Source organism: Lagopus leucura, unplaced genomic scaffold (genome assembly GCF_019238085.1).
Source record: "Lagopus leucura isolate 7727_CA_CO unplaced genomic scaffold, USGS_WTPT01 Super-Scaffold_100021, whole genome shotgun sequence".
Lineage (NCBI taxonomy): Eukaryota > Metazoa > Chordata > Aves > Galliformes > Phasianidae > Lagopus > Lagopus leucura.
This window is the reverse complement of record NW_024962274.1, coordinates 2,063,093-2,084,091: the sequence shown is the minus strand read 5'-3', so window position 1 is coordinate 2,084,091 and position 20,999 is coordinate 2,063,093.

Genomic DNA, 20,999 nt, shown 5'->3' with positions numbered 1-20,999 from the left:
ATCCAGGATACAACAATATCAAACTTTTGAAGTTCATAGTAGCACAGAGTACTTCAGTCTGTGACTTTGCCCATAGATTAAAAGGAGAAGTCTCAAATAAGCATGAAAAGGTAAATATGGTAAATATTTAGGGATGGTAAATACCTGTGACTGGTTCTGCTGACAAGAATAAAACTCAGTATTTCAAGTCAATCTGTTTATGAACCATTCTATGGCAATGGTAAGTGAACCTCATTGAGGGCAGGGCATCATCACGCTCTTCACTACTTGTCCCCCCTTCACAGAATTCAAGATGAGAAAGGGACAGAACATAACCCAGGACATCAGCCCCATCCAAACAAACACATCCCATGCTGCAGTTCCCATACTTTTCCTGATAAATCCATACTTGAACTTTGCTGATTTCTGTTAGAAATCTTTTCTAGGAACAGAGCAGCTAGAAACAAAACAGCTATGTGCACGTGCTCTCTGCTATTTCACATTAGCCTGTTTTGCTTTGACTTGGGTTTCCCTGGGGCTCCTCTCCAACCTTCCTAGATCCTTCCCAAAGGCAACAAAAGAGGACAGACACCCCTGCTTTGTTGGAACTGGATTACTGTGAGATCAAGTGAGGTAGCTATAAGTGCACTCAGTCTGCAGCACAGCCAGATAAAAAGTTACTGAAACAAAATGTTGTCAGGTGCATACTGAAAAACTGCAGTTGTGTTTCCCACTAGAGAGCTTCTGATCATAAACCAAAGATGTAAGAGGAACATAAATGCCACAGACTGTTAACAAGGTCTGCTCCCATCACAAAGATACCTTTATCTAAACACCCTTGCTCTAAATCCAGAGCTGGATTTTTTCATTGTAAGTCACATACATGTCACAACAATTACCTGAATTGATGCCAGTGAAAATGTTGGTTGTGATTGCTTTGAATAGCTCTGCCCTAGTATTCTTCTTGTTGTTTAAACTATCCTTTACCTGCAAGCTTTTGCCTTTGAGTTCGCAGCTCAGTAAGAAAATACATTAAGAAATCAAAGCAGTTTTTTTCTAGGAAATTAAGTGGAAGTATTTCTTAATTTAAATATAGTGATGCTTTAAGCTAAATAGCTGACACCACCATAGGAAGAAGGCTGGGAGGGGGTTTCACTGTGCACTTCCAACAAGACTCTTCCTTTGGTGTCAGAGAAGGTTGCAGACCTCCAACATGCTGTGCTGGCTGTATCCAAGGATCTTCAGAGCACAGTGTCACCCCCACCCAGTTCATCAGTGCCTTCGCACCAGCAAGTTTCTGCTGGAAAAAGCTCAGTTGTGAGATAATCAGAGAGTGTAACATACAAGAAATTCTCACTGCATCAGTATTTCTTACAACCAAAGATAAAGCGGATTTAGAGTAAGAAGATATTACTGTGACCAGCAGAAGAAGTTCAAGCCGGCACAACAGGCACACAGAGCAGCTCTGTGCAATGAAGAAAAATGGAGTTTTCCAAACCAGAGATAAGTGAGCAGTCTCTGGAATCAGGCACAGACAAGGCTAAGTCTGAAGGTGAGACTCCCCAAAACCCTCACTCAGAAAGAGGACTTCTAAGTTTGGGCTGAACAGCACAGAGATGAGACCAGCTCATGCCAGCACCAAGTCCTGAGCTCCACACACCAAACAGGAATTTGCAAACTCAAAGCGACTAGGCGAGTGCAGAAAAGGAGATCAGAGCCAAGGAGTGAATCCTACGGAGGTGCAGGCAGGAGGACCCAGAGGAAATCACACAGCACATTACAGCCGTGGATCTCAGAACGTTTTACAAACGTTCATTAACCCTTTGTCCTACAGGACTCACCACTCACAAGTGTTCATTCCCTGTGAAGTGCAGGAGGAGTCTGCCAAGGGTCCTGCACTACAAATCACTACCAGTGCCCAGCAGACAAAGCAGCAGTTCAGTTCTGTGTGCTGACCAGGCACACTCACACATCTTACCTTTCATCTTAAGATCACCAAGTAGAATGAAGCTTATGGTCAGCCTGGAAAAGAAGCAAAAATGGTTTCCGAGTGCATCTGCTATCTTGAGACAAAGATGGAGATGGGCCTGAGTATATTCCTTCCTTAGAATAGGCAACAACTGCCTTCCAGCAGTTCAGGAATACTTAACAGAGTTTCTGTTTCCATTTGCTTATTTTTCTTTTTTTCCAGCTTATCTCTTATTCAGACTGTAACCTCGTGAGGCAAAGACCAAATTAAGTCTGAAGAATTCTGTTTGTCAGGGGAAAAATGAAGATAGCCCCACAGAACAGTTCATTTATATTTTGGACAAAACAATACTATCACCCAAGTGATCACTACCCAGAAATGTATAATAAAATGCATCACAGAGATGTGGTACTGATCATCTGACCATGTGACAAAGACAACAGAAAAAAAAGGGTTCAGTAGCAATTCAACTGAAAAGTACTCCTAACACATGGAAAGCTGGAACTGTGTTGTTAGTGGAAGATGTCCCCAAATACACCTTTGGTCCCACATGAAATTAAATTGACTTCAAGAGTTTTTGTTTTTCCTGGTGCTGTCATTGAAAAGATGAGTCGAAGGGGAACAAAACTGAGCTGAGGCAAATAGACCACAGAGATGGCAAAGAGTCACTGGGGCTTAAAGAAAAAAAAAAAAAAAAGCCATAAGAGTTTATTTTAGTAACACAGGTTAGGAATGTTAATACAGAAATCTATCTCCACACAAATACATACAATGATTTTTCACGTTGACAGCATCTGTTTAAAGATTATTTTTATGGATGTTAGCCAAAGGTTTGGAGAAGTGTTGTTTGGCCCTGCAAGTCACTATTATGGAGACAGACCACACTCTTTTGGGTTATTTGGTGTATATGACAACACAGAAGTGATTTTTGCAAGGCTGGCTCTGGCTTTCTAATTAACTCCACTCTCCCCAAGGCAAAGCTGACATCTGCCAGTGCCAGTCCTTCATTTGGTCAAATCTTTTCCAGATCTAACGTTGGCAAGCAGCAAACTCTCATCTTGCTGCTTTCCTCTTAAAGCGTTTCTTTCCTCTGCCTTTCACCTATGAGCAAAGGGGAAACCTAAACCACTCAGCTTCTTTAATGCTGCTGATCTGCTGAAGTGTTCCATCACTCTCAAGAACAAGCAAATCTAATAAGCAAAGCAATGCCAACCATCTGGTGTGATAGTAACCCTTTCCAAATAAACATTTTCCAAGACTGATTTTTCCATTAGGTTCTTGATCTCTTTGGCATGAACTGCTCTGACTTTAGTGAACTGAAATATGAAGCACACTACCTCTTAAGGAAGAAAAAGTCTTCGCATACAACACAAAGTTATTGCTGAAAAGCATTGATGGCTTTCCACGTGTGTATGTGTAATGCATACACAGGCAACCTCTGCCAGATGCACGAGCATCCAGAAAGGAGCTGTGCATCACAGATCAACAAGTGCAAGGAGCAATGAGAAATATCCAAGCTATTGAGACACATTCTGTGGCTGAAGTAGCTGGATTTGACTCTTTCTATCCCTCTGAAATTTTAGATGTCATATCTGCATGCACAAGCTGGCAGAAGCAAAGGAACCTTTTGGAACCTGAGCATCAGCTTTGAGAGGAAGACCATGAAGGACTGCCCCTCTTTTCTTTTGGGACTCACAGTGGTGATGTGCAATACTCAGAAGAGTATTTCTGCTACCTTGATAAGGTGGGATAGGGCCACAGCTAGAATTTTGAGCACAGTGGCAACTAATTACTCTGTGTTGACATTTGTTTGGTAAGATAATGAGAGTGGGAATTACCAGGTCTGATCAGTTCAATGGCTAACCTCAAGCACAAGTAGCAGGCTGGGTCAGGGCCCTTCATTGTGGACAATGAATCACTAACCAGCCTAGAGATATTTCCTTGCATTAGTCAGAAGCAAGCCTGAAGAAAAAGAGTTTATTTCCCCTCTGTTTTTCATTTTCTATTTGTGGTTAGCCTTGAAAAACTAATAAACATGTAGTGTGTCTACCGCATAATTCTATGTTTGCTTGCACGTATAGTAGCTGTAGGGAGCAAACACCATCACTCATAACAACAGACCTTAAATCAAACAGACAGCCCTCTGTCTGCACTGAAGTAATCATTTTTTCTCCTGTGACAATTTTCAGCCCCTAATAAATTAGAAATCAATCATAAACACGAAAACAGAACAGAAAAATGTGTGTTGGCTAAAATACGTGTGTGCTTATATACACAGATTTAATACAGGGTGAAAATCTTTCCACAATTCATTCATTCTAGATGCTTTCCAACTGTGAAGTCACACCCCAAATCCTCTCCCACTGCAGTGAGTCCATTCACACTGCAGAACGCTCCTGAAATTACACCAGTGTATTTCTGAACACATGTATTGATACTCAAACTCTCTTAAATGATTAAAAAACTGCTGGTTTTAAATTGCCCGTGGGTCCAATGCCAGTCTAACAGCCTGCCATTCAAATGATTTCTACTTAAACTTAAACCAAAAGCCCATAACATGGCTATCCTTGTCTAAATACCCTTTCTCATTTCCAGAACTTCTCTCCCTCCATCACTCATGAGCCTGAATAACACACGACAGGTCACATTAAGCCCCTGTGTGACAGCCCTGAGACAATTTGTCACACAGCCGCAATTCCTCTGTTCAATGAGTTCTTAATGAGTATTAGGAAAGGCCTCTCGAAATCAATCTGAAGCCTTATAAACACTCCTCAGTAAACTGCTTTTCAAATAAATGCTTTTGCTTTCGTGGCCAGGGAGATACGGGGCTGTGTTGGTTATCTAAGCAGCTGTCACAAACAGCAAGGAGTAGATACAAACACCCCCAAAGACAGGTCCAACACCTGTGCTGAATCACCAGCTAAACCTGCACGGTACAGCAGGCTGTGCAGGATACAGAAACATGAACAAAAGCAGACCCAGTGCCTGAGCTCATGGAGGGATGTGATTCAGCCAAGATGCTGCTGTTATCTTCAGTTTGCAGGTTAAAAGTGCTGCATACTTATGCACACTGTCCCGAAGTTCTACAACGTGTTATAAGGTGGACTGGCTGGTGCAAGAGCCTAAAGATGAGATACAGAACAATTTGTTCCAGAGTCCTGGTTTGTGTCCATCGCATCTCTTAGGGACATTGGGTGAAATTACTGCTGACATCAACAGCACTCCCTCCCAAGATGTTTCTGATGTACAAAAGTGACTCAATAACCACACACATTAGTCTCAGTGCAGATTAGCAGCAAGCAGCTGAGAGAGGACTCCGTTGTACCTGGTGTGACATACTCCTTGTTAACCGCCCCATGCGTTGGAGGCCGAACTACATGATGAATGCATCAGAGGGGAGAAAACTCACACTCAAAAATTAAACTGTTTGTGCTGTTATGGGGGTAGCATTCTCTAGAGACAGTTAGAGGAGAAATCTAAACAAAAGTACAGCCTGCTGAGAGAAAAAAGGGACCAAAGGCAGCTGGTTTGATGGGTGAAGATACTACCCTGGGTGTTTCTGTTCTGTGTGATGTAATACAGCATACACATGCTCCTAATAAGACCAATAACTAAAATCTCTCAGTTCTGAAAATAGCTCTGTTGTGCCTCAGTTTCCCCTACAATAACATCAACATTTGTCCACAGCTCCGATGTGTTTTGAAATTTAATGTGTAGATCAGAAAAGCAACATTAACTCAATTGTCCCTTTGCAACACTTGTCAAGGCCTATAGTAACACTCACTGAAACAAAATAAATATAACTATAGCAATAGAAGACAGTGGTTGCAAATACTGCTGTACATTCATCACCTAAGCAGACAACAAAGTATCAGCACACAGTTCCAGTACTTCTACCCCTTCATTCAATAGAGCTGGAAGGAGGCAAAGCCTTAATCACCCTGTTAGAAGGAGAAGGTCTGCAGGTGCCTAATTTAGCAAGAAAGGATTACATTCTGTGCTCATGACACTGATACAAGTAACACAGATTACAAGGGACTGCTGCCACACAAAGAAAATGCCAAGTTGCTCACAGCTGCTACTACTATTGGAGTTTGGTGTAGGCTGTCTAGCAAGGAAGGGGGAAGACAAAGAGCAAGGCTGGATGTTTAACCAGTCCCCAGCTGAATGTATTCACAAAGTGAAATACCTGAAATGTTGTCTGCAGTGTTAAAGACAGCATCCTGACCTTGGCTGTAACGCTGACTGCCTTAAGACACAATGTATGCCCCTGACTGACAAGAGGGCTAACAACAATGAAGCTTGTTATACACAAAACAACAAACACCTATAATAAAGTCATTGGTTGAGTTTTATGCAGTATTTAACACTGTCTATGCATAAAGGCTGCATCTGAAATCAGTCCTCATACCTTACACAATTTAACCTACCCTTCTCCTAGACTGCTCTCAGTGGAGAGCTGAGCAGTAAGAACAGCATAGGATTTTCTCTCTCCACCTCTTCCAGGCACATACACTCTTTGCCAGAGAAGTGTATAGTAATTTTCACCCCCTGGATTTCTGCTTTCAGAGTTATAATCTGAGATTGCTTTAGAAAAACATACAGAGGAATTAAACCCTAGACTTAGTGGGCTGTTCCAGGAATATTTCGTTCCTGACAGCTTCCTGTGAAGTAATTGAAAACCCAGGATAGCTGTGTCTTGTATTGTCACGCTAGGATGTGCTGGATTTAAGTGTTACTGCACATGGTCCCATCAGCTGGGGGTGGGGAACTCTGGTGGCCATAGAGCTGCTCTGCCGCCAGGAGGCGCTATGGGGGCGCCCCGCCCGGACCCGCATGGACGCAGGGGAGACGGAGCGCGAGGCTGGGGGAGCGAAGGCAGCTGCTTTCTGCACTGCGGTCTAAGCTTCAGCTGGGGGACAAAACCTCCCTGCTGGCTCCACTTAGGCAGGAGACAGAACCTGAAGCTGGGTCAGCCCCGACGGCGGGATGGGGCTCGGGAGCTTGGCCAAGGGAACACACTCCTACCTGCAAGCTGCTTTTTGCATAAAGGAACGGGCAGGATATGCAGTGCTTTTTTATTTCTCACCAGGGCCTGTGATAGCTGGAAGGATGTGTGAGGAGGAAAAATAAAATGCTGGGAAGTGCAGACGGCTGCAGGTATGAGCATCGCTGGGGGCTTATGCACAACAGATGAGAAGTGTAAGTAAAATGAGCATCACAAAGGAGGTGAAGCTGGGGGTGACCTCTGCTGTCTCTTAAACACGCTCCGGAACAGCTCCTGTGGAAGAGGCAGACTACAAGCAGCCCTCCTGGAAAGCAGTCCCTCTGAAGGCTGCTGCATGCACCTTGGGGAGCAGGCTTAAATAAGACAGTGAGAGCAGGGCTGGAACAAAAGGAGGGAGAAACCAAAGAGCCTCATAAGAAGCAGGACCGTAAAAGAGGCTTCAGTAGAGGAGAGATGGTACTTTCTCTCGCCCCAAGGTTGAGCCAGTAGGTGCCTCCCCAGGAGAGAGGGAAGGACTGTTCACAGGGTGCTCCTTTTCCCTTGGCAAAACAGCAAGTGCATCTGCTAATGAATAGAACCCTTAGAAAAGGCAAGGAATTTTTTCCTTGCTGCAAATATTCAGAGAAGCAGAGAAGTTTTTGTTGTTTTCTTTTTCTTCTCCCCCTGTTTGGGATTCTTTCATTTGTGATTTCTAATCATCATTCCACTCTTCTTTCCCCGCTTTTCTTCAGCCCACATTTGTGAGCCGCCCCCTGGGCTTGGCACCCCTCCAGACCCAATGAACTCTAGGAAGGCTTTTTCTCTCCCTTCCCCACCACCACCACCTTCTCCTCTCTATTCAAACTGAACTTGTGGACAAAATAAACGCTGGCACTGGGTTATTGTCCTTCCCCTCCCCATCACAGGGTTCTGAGAGAGGATTAAACTAATCTCACACATTGACTTGCTTGCGGGTGCTGGCCTGGACTCCTGCCATGCAACAAGATGGCATAAAGTGTAATGTCCCAGCAGCAAGCTTCTGCAGTAACTTCCTATGCAAAGGCAGCAAAAGCACCCGATAGAGGAGTGGGTGGCTCTATACCGTGCAACATCAATACATCCACCATATTTGAGACACTACCTTGATTTAAAAGAAAAAAAGCAAAAAAATACAAGAACTTAGAAGCCTCATGGAATGGACAGTCCACCCAAGCTAGTGTTTCTGTATTGGCTCATTTGCTAATTATTACAGAAGCAAAGAATACCAGAAGTTGTGTGCGATGGGAGGGAGGCTGCAGGAAGCAGGACAGCCTGGGATTTTTTTGGACTCTCTTTCCATCTCTTCTGTACACAGATGATCAGCATCCACAGCAACCTCCTGCAGACTAACAGCACCCACTTGCAAGGAGTCTAGCATCAGCTGGTTTCTGAGTGTTTCACTAAAGGAATACAATCATCACTGCTGCTGTTTGGCAGGAGAAACTGAGGTACCAACAAACACAGAGACTCCTGCAAGCTCACACTGGTAAACAAATGGGTTTGTTTTACTTCAGTGCTTTAGTTGCTTGAAAATGCCAATTCACTGCTAGCACCTCAGAAAGGATACTGATAAGACTCATCTATTTGGATAGTTCTAATGAAATAAAGCTGTAAGCTGCATGCATAACTCCATCACACTTCTCTGACCTGCACAAAGCTACTCCTATACAAGGTACCAAAATGTTCAACAGACATCAAGGCCCCAGCTCACTAATGTGTTGAAATATGCCTTTGAGACCTATAACTTGAGAGCATGACTTGGTTTTTATGAAGGTTAAGCAGATTTTAAAGTGTTGGTGTTTTAAATTGGTAGAATTAACTCAACCTTGAGACTTTCCAGTGAGACAGGTAAGAATGAAAGACAGAAATGCAGAGAGAACTCCAGGCTGTGCTGTGTCTGTGCTGCTGCAAAGCTAGCTAGCCTAAAGCCCATCTGTATGCTAAATCACCCTGGTGGCACTGAGTCAGGAACTGTGTTTACTTCTCGTTCTGTCAAAGATTATCTCCATATCCTTCAACAGGACATTTAACCTCTCTCTGTGCTACAATTTCTCATTCCTATGTCAAGATAATACAGTTAATTACATCTTCATATCCCGTTCACCACTAACCTCTGTGAGCAAGCTGGCAGTAGGGGAAAGATTGCTGGGATGAAATAACAGTGGAAAAATGGAAGACAAGATGTAACCAAGGGGTGAAGTCCCTTCTGGCCCATCTCAATCAGCAAGTACTACAGGTACGCATTCACATTCCTGCCTCAGATTCTCAGTTGGTGACTGAACAGCTCTGCAAGAAAAAGGAGCAAGTGTACAGAAACAATGCACAGACAGCAAACAATTCCAGTCACAAACATGCTGGCACAAACGTCTAGGTGGTTTGTCAGCGAGCAATTAAATCCTGTGCTGAATGAAAACGTTCAAAATGCATCACATTGTGACTCTAAATAGCCTCTTGTTGGGAAGGTTGGTATCACTGCCAAATTGTGCTTGGGTAAACTCTGTCTTTACTACTGAACCATTGCTGAATGTCCATCAGGCAGTTGCATCACACACTGAATTGTTTGGCATTACCTCATGCCTTAGGGGGAAGACAGAAGAAAATAAACTAGCAGCTTGTTTTCTCCAGTTACTTATTTATTTATTTGGGGTATGTTTTAATTGCTTTTGTTGAGTAAGGGCTATATTTTTTTTAATTTTTTTTCATTATTATTTATTTTTTTGTCATTTTTACTCCCAAGCAAAGAGTAACTTGAGTATATATGGGAATTAAAAAAAGAAAAAAAAAAGGAGGTAAGGAAAGTACTTTGGGAAGCATAAGTGGGTTTGTGGAAGGCAGAAGAGAAAAGGAAAAACGTGAGTCAAAGGATTAAACCCAAATTCCAGTCTGGGAGTTTTTAATGAAGATGGAATACTGACTAGTTGAGCAAATTAAGCTTTTTCAAGGGGGTCTGGGGAAGCGATTGGTTTCCATCCAAGCAGAAAATGTTATTCTTCCCCATCAGTACTAGTGAAAATAAGAAAAGAGAGACAAAAACACCCCCAGCTCTGCTCTGAGAAATGTGAAAAGATGGGAGAGCAGACAAGGACAAACAAGCAATTAAAAAGAAATTGCTTCTCCCTCCCTTCACAACTTCTTCTTTCTTCCCAAAAGAAAGTGGAAAAAATTGATTAGGGGGACAAAAAGAGGAAGGACCAAAGAACTGCATCACGTGCAATGCCATGTGAAACAGACACTGCTGGGTGTATGCAGGGTGTGTGCAAAAGTGTGCAGGGGCAGCAATGGGGCCATTCAGAGACCTTCAGGAATAGACCAAGCTCTACTTCTCTGCCTGTTTTGCTTGAACCTTCTTCCTGCCTCTGAAGCTTACTTTGATGATTACAGTTTCTCTGCCTAAATCAACCCTGGGAATTCACTGACAACTTGACATATTTTCATGTTCTTATTGTCTAATCAAGCCACCAGGCCAGAATATTTTTTTTTTCCCTCCTCTAACATCTTTCTCTCTGTGGTTTCTCAGGACAACTGTTCCAGCAAAGCAAGCACACACTGACCAGCAGATACTCAGATCCTCTGCTGAAAGTCACTGCCTGCATATTAGGTCAGAAAGGGAGAAATGAGTCTTCATCTCTGTCACTGTAATAGGTAGTCAGAGAGTCTATCAAATTTAGATTAATCAGTGGATTAATTAATATTATGCTGGTACACTGGCTAAAAAGTGCTTACATTCGTACACAATGTCCTATTAGCGTACAGAGTGCAGACCAGCTTTCTTAACTGTTGCTCTGGGATTCACATTGGAACTTCCCTTGGAGCCCAAAGCATAGCAGACACGCAGAAAAGCACAGCGAGCACAAACACGATTTTTTTTGCACTGGTACAGCGTGGTTTTGGTCCAAATAAAGAAGTAAAAATTTTGCATCAAATCTAGAGTCACTTATGTGCCCAACAGTCCGCAATTTGCAGGGATTCACTCAGCTCTGGATGCAAATATGTCAAGCCACACCCAATCATCTGATATTTCAGTATTTAATAAAACTAGAGTATAATGTTATGAGAAAAATAGGTTAAGAATATTTTTTTTTTTAATATAGAAACCATAAGAACACTCACTATATTGGATGAGATTGAATATTGACCTAACCAAGTAGACTGGCCTCAGCAGTGACCACAGCAGCTGCTAGACAGACCACACGACACATCTGATACTTCTAGACTCAACCCATCTCCAACTATTTTCAGCTCAGACGCTTCCTGAGCCAGAGTGGTGCTTTCTATGTTTAGTAACCCTGACGGGATTTCTCTTTCCTGAACTTCTCCAGTCTTTTCTTGAACACGTGTAAAAATTAGCTGCTACAGCATCTTTTGGCAAGGACACCCTCAGTTTCCAGTATACAATCTTTTCTCCATGCTATTCATAATACTGGGTGGTGTTATACATCCTCGCCTGGCAGTTTGTAGGGTCAGCAAAATGCACATCCCCTCTATTTCAAAAACCATCCTAACTCTTCACATGTGGGGAAATCAGAACCAGCTCTTCTCCATATCCATATGATAAATGCCAACAATATAAACAGAATACTGGAACTCACAGAATTCATTTTGCTGTAGGAGCTTGAAACTCTCTCCAGACACTCATTAATCCCACCGTACATTAAAATTACATACATACCTGTGCAGCATTTGGACAATACAACCTACAACTAAGACAATTGTGAAATTTTCAGCAAAACACTATCAGAAACTGTATCAAAACCAACCAGGCTTTGTGAGAACCTTGAAAGTCATGTTTGTAAGCATTTGTTAGAGGTCGGCATGCTTCCAAGGAAACCTGAGAGAAAGTATTGCTGGTTTGAAGTACAGCCACTCAGAACTTTGATGAAAGTGAGAAATTTAAGACGTTTAGTCAAGCTCCACTTCAATATTTCAAACTCATGTGTGAATCCAAAAATGAAGTGACAGATTCTTTGCTAGAAACACATGGGCAATGTAGAAGAAAAAGCCAGATGAATTTCTACAAAGCATGACGGATGTTTCCAACATCACTCCTGTTTGACACATGCAACCAAGATACAAACCAGAAATAACTTTCTATAGTAATTTAACCAGAGCCAGAAGACTTCAGACAGCAACAGGGCTCCATCCTTCTCCCCCTCAGTCCTTTCATTTCACCACATTCTCTTTACACTGGGAGTTTTACACTGGGAAATTCCTCAGACATAAGACATTACTGACACCAAATGTTTAGATGAGTCCTTGCACACAGCAATAAGAGAATATATTTTTACATCAGGCAAAATGCACAACCAAAACCACATTACAACCTATTTATCAGAGAACAGGCTGAACATTCATTACTACCAACTGAAACTTCCTGGATGATGTTTGAATCTGTATTATTTTTTCATGCATTCTTAACTGAAGCATTCGTTACTGATTTTTTGCTGGAGGAAATGCATATACCCACTTGAGATATTCACTTAATGTATTATTGATTTACATAATTAAGTGATGTCCTTTTGCATACATGCCTTCAGAATCCACTTGCAACTGACAGGCAGGCATTCCTGGACAGGTTTAAGGAGAGGTAGGGCAGTCAGCCTGCACCTGTCTTTCATTTTGCCTTTGAGTCTTCCACTCAGAAGGGCCAGCTTCAGTAACCCAAAGGTCCTGGGTAACCCAGAACAACGATGCTTCACTCGCATGTCCCAGGCTTTGGCTGGTACTACGGCAACAGCTAAGCCTGGCTGGGACATTTTCATTATACTCTCAGTGCTTGAAAACAAACAAATTTGTACAACGCACACAAACAGCCTTTTCTAATCTCTTTTAATGGCACTCCAAAGACCAGACTATCAATTGTCCACTGTGTTTTCAACAATTTACTAATGATAATTAAGGATGTCCAAAGTTTGCCAACTGTTTCAGCACTCTATTCAACCAAGGAAGATAAGGGTTCGAGAGAAAAGCAAAAGAAATGAACTCGATCCAAAAGAAGGTGAGGAAACCACAAAGGCATAAAGATAGCAAAGGCAGAGTAAAATGTTTTCCTAACTGCACAGCGGATACACAGGGAGAGGTGATGCCAAAACCCTGGAAAGAGACTACAAAAGCAAGAAAGTGATTCTTTTTTCATTCTCTCTAAAGGATTCCATCCCAAAGAAGTTGCTTAGACAACAGCAATCCCCTACTATGCAATCTGTGCATGAGGAAAAACAAATTCATGCTGTAGTAAAACTCAGAGATCAAGAGCTGTTTTTCTCTAGAGAAATGAAATACTCCTTGAGTACCATTTCAGCAGGAAAGGACCATATTTCCTCTCCATATTGTAAGATACAAGGCATACTGCTAGCACACAGGAAATGAAGAGTAATTGGAAGAACAGTTTCTGCTCAATTACAGTCCTGTGTAAAGCCCTGATTCACGGAATCACAGATTTATTTGAGTGAGAAGGGACCTTTAAAGGTCATCTAGTCCAACTCCCCTGCAAAGAACAGGAACATCTACAGCTTCATCAGGTGCTCAGAGCCTGGTCCAACTGGAAAATGATTCCACAATTCTAGAGAATCATACAAGATAATTCAGTTTGACCACAAAAGCTATGATTTGCACAATTATTCTTAATGCATTGTACTGTGGCAATCTGAAAAAGCTGACAGACACCAATCTGTGGTACTTTTTTCCATATGTCAACAAATTTAGCAGGTAATCAAGAACACATCCGCTCCACTGCAAGACTGAACTCACTGTCTTTAAGGAAACACATCTGTATTTTCTGAAGGTAACCAGCTCTTGCAGCAGTTCCTCAGCATGATTCATTTTGATCACTTGATTTTTTAATAAACATTAAGGCCTTAGCTGTGACCTCTTGGTATCCTTCAGTATGAGGATCTTAATATTTCTATTATTTTGTTGCATTTCTTTCAAACTTATCATTTGAGTGTGTGAGTCCATTTAGAGCAGCATGCCAATTTCCCTTACAGAGTACGAATGAGGAAAACAAAGTATTTTGCACATAGAATCACATGCAAAATACTTCAACTGTATTCCTTATTTCCTTAATCTTGCTTATTTTCCCCACAAAAATGATTGATATTTAAAAAAAATAAATCATCAGAGACCCTTTCAAAATGTTAATTTCAAACCTGACCATATTCTTGCTCAGCTTGCTGCTAATGCTTGAACTACTTCAAAAAAAACATATCCCTGTTTAATTTCAGATTGCAGCCATATTTTCTAAAAAATCCACATTTGTGTGAAACACCAAACTAACAGCAGAAATACAGAAGTGTATGTAATGAAAACTTCTGTCCATAAATGCACATTTCCGATGCAACTCACTTTTAGTGTCACTTATTTTACAGTACTTACGTTCATTTTGTAGATTTTATAATCAACGCAACATAACCCAAAATTTATTTTGCGTTTATAAAGTTTGCCTCGTTTACTAATAACCCAGGAAGAATTTCATGTGAATATTCACTGGTTTGATGTTAGACCTCTGAGGCTAATCTGTACTTGGTTCCATAGTTCAGGCAACGCAGCAGCCAAACCATTACCAACACACTAAGCATTCCACATCCATCTCATATCCATTCTGACCAAGTGGAAATAACTCCACAAACCAGGGGAAACATAGTCCAAAACAGTCCTTGCTGAAAACACATCCGACTTCAAACATCAGGCTCGGCAGTGACAAATCAGGACATAAGGTGGCATTATTTCCCTTCCTTAACTATCTGCAGGGCCAGAGTCTAGATCTGCATGTCAACAGTGACACAGCCGTGCTATAAACAAGCTGTTTAGTATGCTAGAAACAAAACAACAGGAGAAAAAGAAAACAACTAGGAGAAAATAAAGTCTGTTCTGAGTTGCATCCAGAATACTACACAAAGCCAAATCCTGACTCCTCCCCAGCTTAAAATTTTTCCCAAATTCCGTGTATGAAGTGTTCTGACCAAAAGCATTGTTGATGGTGCATTAACTATAGATGACTTCTTAAGGAACACTTTGAAAAACTGGACTTCTCTGGCATCCTTGAGTCAGCCAGCTGCGATTGCCTACACCATGAACTCGTATCAGATTTGTATAGATGTTTAGAAAAAGAAGTGAGAAACCAGTTGTAAAGGATGCAGAAGCTTGGGCTGCCATGAACATTCAGTTCATGCTGTTCAGCCCACCAAATAAAGACAGCTAGGATGTAGACCAAAAGCAGCATGTGAATACTCTTCCCATTCCAGGTATGCACAGGGTCTTTCAACAGTTGGAAGCTGCTGCTCACAATGGAAAAAAAATGGAAACTATAAAACACACTACTGATTAAAAACTGGATTTGACTCTCAGACCCCCTCCCCGAGCAACTCAATCAAGGCAGATGCCTTTTGGAAAAGGACACTTTATTCACATACAGAACCTCACCCAGTACAAAGAGAACTAAGAAGAAAACTGCCAGAGCTGCACTGTGAGAGGCAAGATGGTTCTTTTTGGATTTAAAGATCTCCAGATATGTTACTTAAAAGAATAGAAAAGTTGCCTTTCTATCTCCAAAACAATATTTGTTGAAATACTGCTAAATATTGAGACACATTCATTCATTTATCCTGATATTCTAATGTCTTTATTATGCCTTTCATGTTAAATTCACAATTTAAGACCCAGGATTACATTCACTCAGGCCTAGAGAGGAAACACCCACCACTTGTTAACACAAATAATTCAGTATTCTCTTCTGCAAATCTTGCATTACTTGAACACTGAGCCACTGGGTCCAGAAAAAGGCAAAAGTGGGAAGCACACACTGACCAACATCACTTAACTGAAACAAGGCACAGTCCAAGAGATGCCAAGTACAAAGTCAAATAAACACCTATCACCTATCGTCCATTATTCATTCATTCTTGACAACTTTTGGATCTTCCTTTCCTCTTACCCCATGTTGCTGTAGCTCTGAAGGGTCTCTTTTATCAGGTTGGTTCCTGTCCTTCAGCAAGGGTATTATCTCCATGAAAATGCTTGGAGTGGGAATGGTTTGCTGTAAGACATGGCTTGATTTCATTTCATTCCATCACTAAGAGTCCCCTGACACAGTTATTAATCATGTCCTCTCAGTGCACTGAACTGTCTGCAGATGAAACTCCACATTCCCTACCAGGGTTCCCCAAGTACAACATGGAATTTGTTTCATCTTTGTGTAATGAAGAAGTGGAACACATTAGGGGAATGAATTAACCCCAACTCCAGGTTTATAAAGGTGTCCCTGCTCTGTTTAATTAAATGTGTCTTAAAATCTCCTAATCCCAAACTAAAGACTTAATAATGTTCAGGAACCTCCTTTTCCTTACAGTACATTGCTTTAATCTGCTGACAGCTTAATATTGAAATAAACTTACTGCTCCTCTACCTGACCTGGCCAGTACAAAGACAAAAGCCCACAGGACTGAGACCAGCTTCTCTTGAAAGCAAGAGCACGGTACATAAAGGATGCTATGTGACACTACTCTAAAAACATCTTAATGTCACAAAGTAAGTGCCAAGGATTGTTCATAACCTAAAAAAAAGCAAAAAGAAAAAAAAAAAATCAGGAGTAAAGGTAAAACCAGGGTGAACAGAGTATGAAGATTCATTTTCTTCTTCTGGAGATAGAGATCTGTCTTTTTAGTCTGAAGATGGCAAGTTCTGATTCATGGGTCTGTGGCTCTACACATTCCTTTCAGAGCACCCTGAGGCACCAGACTATCCCAGGTTTCTGTGTTTCATAGCTCTGTTCAGGCTCTTTAAATTTAGTGGGAGATCTGATCTTGTGGCTCTTTAAAAACAACAAAAACAGACGCCCCAAAAAACCAAAACAAAACAAAAAAACCCTGCAGATTTGTTTCAGATTATTATCAGCAATAATCAGACCTAGGCCAGAGCTTCCTTCCCTTCATAAAACACAGGTGTTTCAATTCAGGACTTTGGTGCCAGAACAGAAGGGTCCTGGAAGATTGATCTCAACATCTGTTTTGTCCCAAAGGTATCAAACCATCAGCAGAATTTCAGAAGAAAGCTGATGGATCATGGAATGTCTCTATATAAGATCTTTAGGAGGCAATCATATCAAGAGAGCAGCAGTGTGATCCAGTGATGGAGAAGAAATGAGGAGGGTCCCTTCCAATCCAACCCATTCTATGATTCTGTGTATGAACAGGGGCAGAAAGTCAGGCTATAAAGGCTGCCAGCCCACATGCAAAGTGATTCATGGGAAACAGACCAACTTCTATTGCTTTCTTTTCCACATCCATGATTATACCCATGTTCAAATGGAAATCACAACTTCAAGTGTTTCTCCCTTCCTAGAATCTCCTGTCACACTTTAGAGTGGGAAGGCAGGGAGAAATGTACAAGAATCAGACACAGCAAATGCTGCAGCCAAAGAATACATGCAACAGATGGACATGCTTTCTACTCTTTCTTTCCTTAAGAGGATTATTTCAACAGTGCCTGGCTGGCGTCAGTACCAGAGCTAAGCACCAGCAACAACGCCAGCCAGCCTTACTCTCCTGTCAAGGGGTTTCATTAAGAGTTTGGTTCCCTGTTGCTCTCATGGCAGCTTGCACGTGCTCACTAAATATCCCATGTTCACTCCCAAGGTATTTGCTGATACAGAAAACTCTTCCAGCCTCCTCCCAAGGACCTGAGGCCACAGCTCAAGTCATTGTCCCGCTGGGAAATATTCATTACACAAGGATCGGACAGAGGACTCAAGCTGAAAGCGTATTATCTGAGAGGAAAAACCCTTACAAATGGACATCATGCCCACTTCTTGGACAATGCCATCAGTCAGCAAGGAGTCCATGTAGGCCAAGTAGGTGAAGAAAACAGCAGTGAGCCCCTTCTCACACACAGCCTGGTCTAGCCATGGCTCCTGGCCAGCTCTGGGCACTACATAGGTTGGCAATTTGGGCTCACTGTCTTCATTTCTCTCCTTGAGGAGGAGGGATTTCAAACCCTAGAACTAAACAAACATCCCCATGTTCCAAAGAGTAAAGAAAGACCATTGTATTCCTTCCTTCCCAACTGTCCTGGTTTCAGCCAACCTGTGCTAATAGCACTGCTGCATCGCTGACTGATGGGAGCACGATGGAGGCTGGGCTGTGTAGCACTGAGCTGCCTTCCAGGTTAAACCACAACACCAACATATCTAGCCCTCAGGCCTGCCTCTGCACTACTCTTTCAGAAGGCCACAACAGCCATGCAAACTGAAGGGAATGAAATACATTTGATTCAAAACAGAGAAGTTAAGAGACTGTCCCATCCATCTTAAATACAAACGTAAATGTTCACTACAGTTTTGAGGTGAAAACGAGGGCTTTTTTGTCACTAAGCTTAGGGGTAGAAAATTCAGTCACACAAATAAATCCATCCAACCATAGAGAATGACATCGAGGGTCAGAGTCAGCAATTGTGAGGATGGATGTCCTCAGATGTTTAGTTCCCTAGGATCCCAAGAATGATGGATAGCTCTACATTTTTTCTATACAGGTGAGACTCAGCATCAAAATTTCTAGCAGAAACAAATCTACCTGAGAACCAGCTCTGTCCTTTAATCTCATTTTCCTATTGCCAGCTTTAGTAAAAACACAAGATTTGTCTCTGACTGTGTGGACAACTTAAAAGCATTCGTATGACTAAATATATTAAATAAGAACAGATACAACTTTTTCAGACATCACTTTCAAAAATCATTTACAGCTTCCTTTCAGTTAAAACTGAATTCAGAATCTGTGCTTTCATGTAACTAATTTGTTTAGTAACAGCTCTTCAGTTTTCTGAAGCATCAGACTCCAGTATCACCTAAGCTGAGCGCACCAACTGATATGAAACTCAAACAGTTTTTCAGTATTTCCTGCTATCAATGCCTGACTCTTCTATGGATATTCAGTAACTCAGCTGAAAAAGTAACAAGCTGTGATATTTCTGGATACACCAGAAACTGTTTGTTGAAAATCACTCATCATTTGGAAAGTAAAAACTATCTATATAATTGCCTCTCCCTTTTCCTTTATCCTATACCAGGCTGCATTCTGTTACTGGTGAAGCTACAGAACATTGACTTTTATTTCTAAGATATTTTTTCTTTTCCTGAAGACTGAAAAAAAAAAAAAAAAAAAAAAAAAATCAGAAAATCCAAAAATGGCAGCCAAAATGCTAATTTTGCAGAAAAGTGAGGAGAAGGGGGAACCTGCAAAGGACTGGATGAGTTCCAGTAAGATAGCTTTGAATTTCTGTGGTGCAATATAGGAGAAAGCAGGAGGGATTTTGAAAATATAAATATTTCCCATTTAGAGATCTGAGAATATTGGACAGAATTATTTTAAACAGTTTAAATTATACTTTCATTTTTCACTTGATTCTTCCCAAAGCTTCTTATTCACCAAAACGTTCAAAGAATAAACCATTCCAGTACAACTTCAGAAAACGTACACTCATTAACTCACTACTGCTTCGACTATCACAGTGGCTATTACAGAATCATAGAATCGACAGAGTTGGACAGGACCCATAAGGACCATCTGGTCCAACTCCACTGTAATGAACAGAGACACCTACAGCTTGATCCTCCAGGCCCTTCATATTGTTGCATATCAGTTGCCTAACATCAGTTCTTCTCATTTTCATAACCATTTAGACTTTTTGAAAAGAAGCATAAAGAGTATATAGACCAATGTTTTCAAGTTAGGATGCAACATATGAAGTCTGGAGTTAAGGACCCAACTTTTAGCAAAAAAAAAAAAAAAGAAAAAAGTGTGTATATATACATAAATACGTATCAATATATATATCAATATGTATATAATTCTGTATCAGCTTGTGCAGGAATTCAGATGTTACAAACTGCAGAGCAAAACTGAGATTCACTTTCACAAATTACTGGAGGTGGCATGCTTGAAATCTAAGTCTTAAACACAAGAGTGCCTAAGTGACAGAAATATAAATGTTTTACAGCTAGTGATTACCTGAACTGGCTTAACACACATTTCACTTGGGTCTTAAAACGTGTCACGTTTTTGCAGGAACAGACTGAAAGCAACTGCTAATACTACTCATCTCCTTTGGACATCTCCATCTGCCCTAGACAACATGAAGAATTACAAGTAGAGCGCTCAGGATGTACTTGTACATGCAGAGAGCCCACGTGGTGCTCCCACACTTAATGCTGGGCATGGAAAGAGTTCAGTTTTCTGATAAAATCTTGAGATGCAACACTAGTAATATATCATAGACCTTCTTCTAGCCCTCTCCTAATTTATCTGATGTCACATCATCTTAACCTACTGAAAAATCTCTTTTTCAGGCATAACATCAACACTCCTGTATCTTGTATGCCTTCATAATTCTCTATGAAAATCACCTTGAGATTTGATCTGCCAATCTAATAACACTTAAAGTGATGTAGGTTACAAGGACCAGAGCTCAGGCCAGAAACCGTAGCAGAGAAAGCAACCAATGACAACACAAGTGTTAACACTGATTGAAGTCCAGCCTTGCAGTGGGGACTATTTTAGGAATAAAAAGTCATATATGTTTGTACATGTGCAATATATGCATACTGCCTTTATCCAATTACATTCCATTCTGAATGAGTACATATGCCATAAGGGAAAGCCACCACCATGAACCCACCATGCACACAGCACCGTATTCTGCTTTACGTGCACAAATCCCAGTGTAAAAGCAGATGGAGGGGCCAGTTCTGTTAAGCCCAGGTGATTATGTCACAGGTTTGGGGTTTTGTTTTGTGTTTTCTTTACCAGCAAACTGTCCATTAACTTTTCAGAGAACTGAAAGCAAAAGGAGAGGAATTTGTGAAGTCGGTAGTCCATATGGCTGGCAGTGAGTTAATCTGCATCTAAGCAGCAGGTAGCATGAGCCAGGCTGTCTGTTGGGGTTGTTAGTAACCTAGGGGCAGATCATGGAACAGCAGGGAAGGGGATAAACTCAGCCTACAAATACAGTCAGGAATGCAGCAGGAAATTATTTCTGAAAACA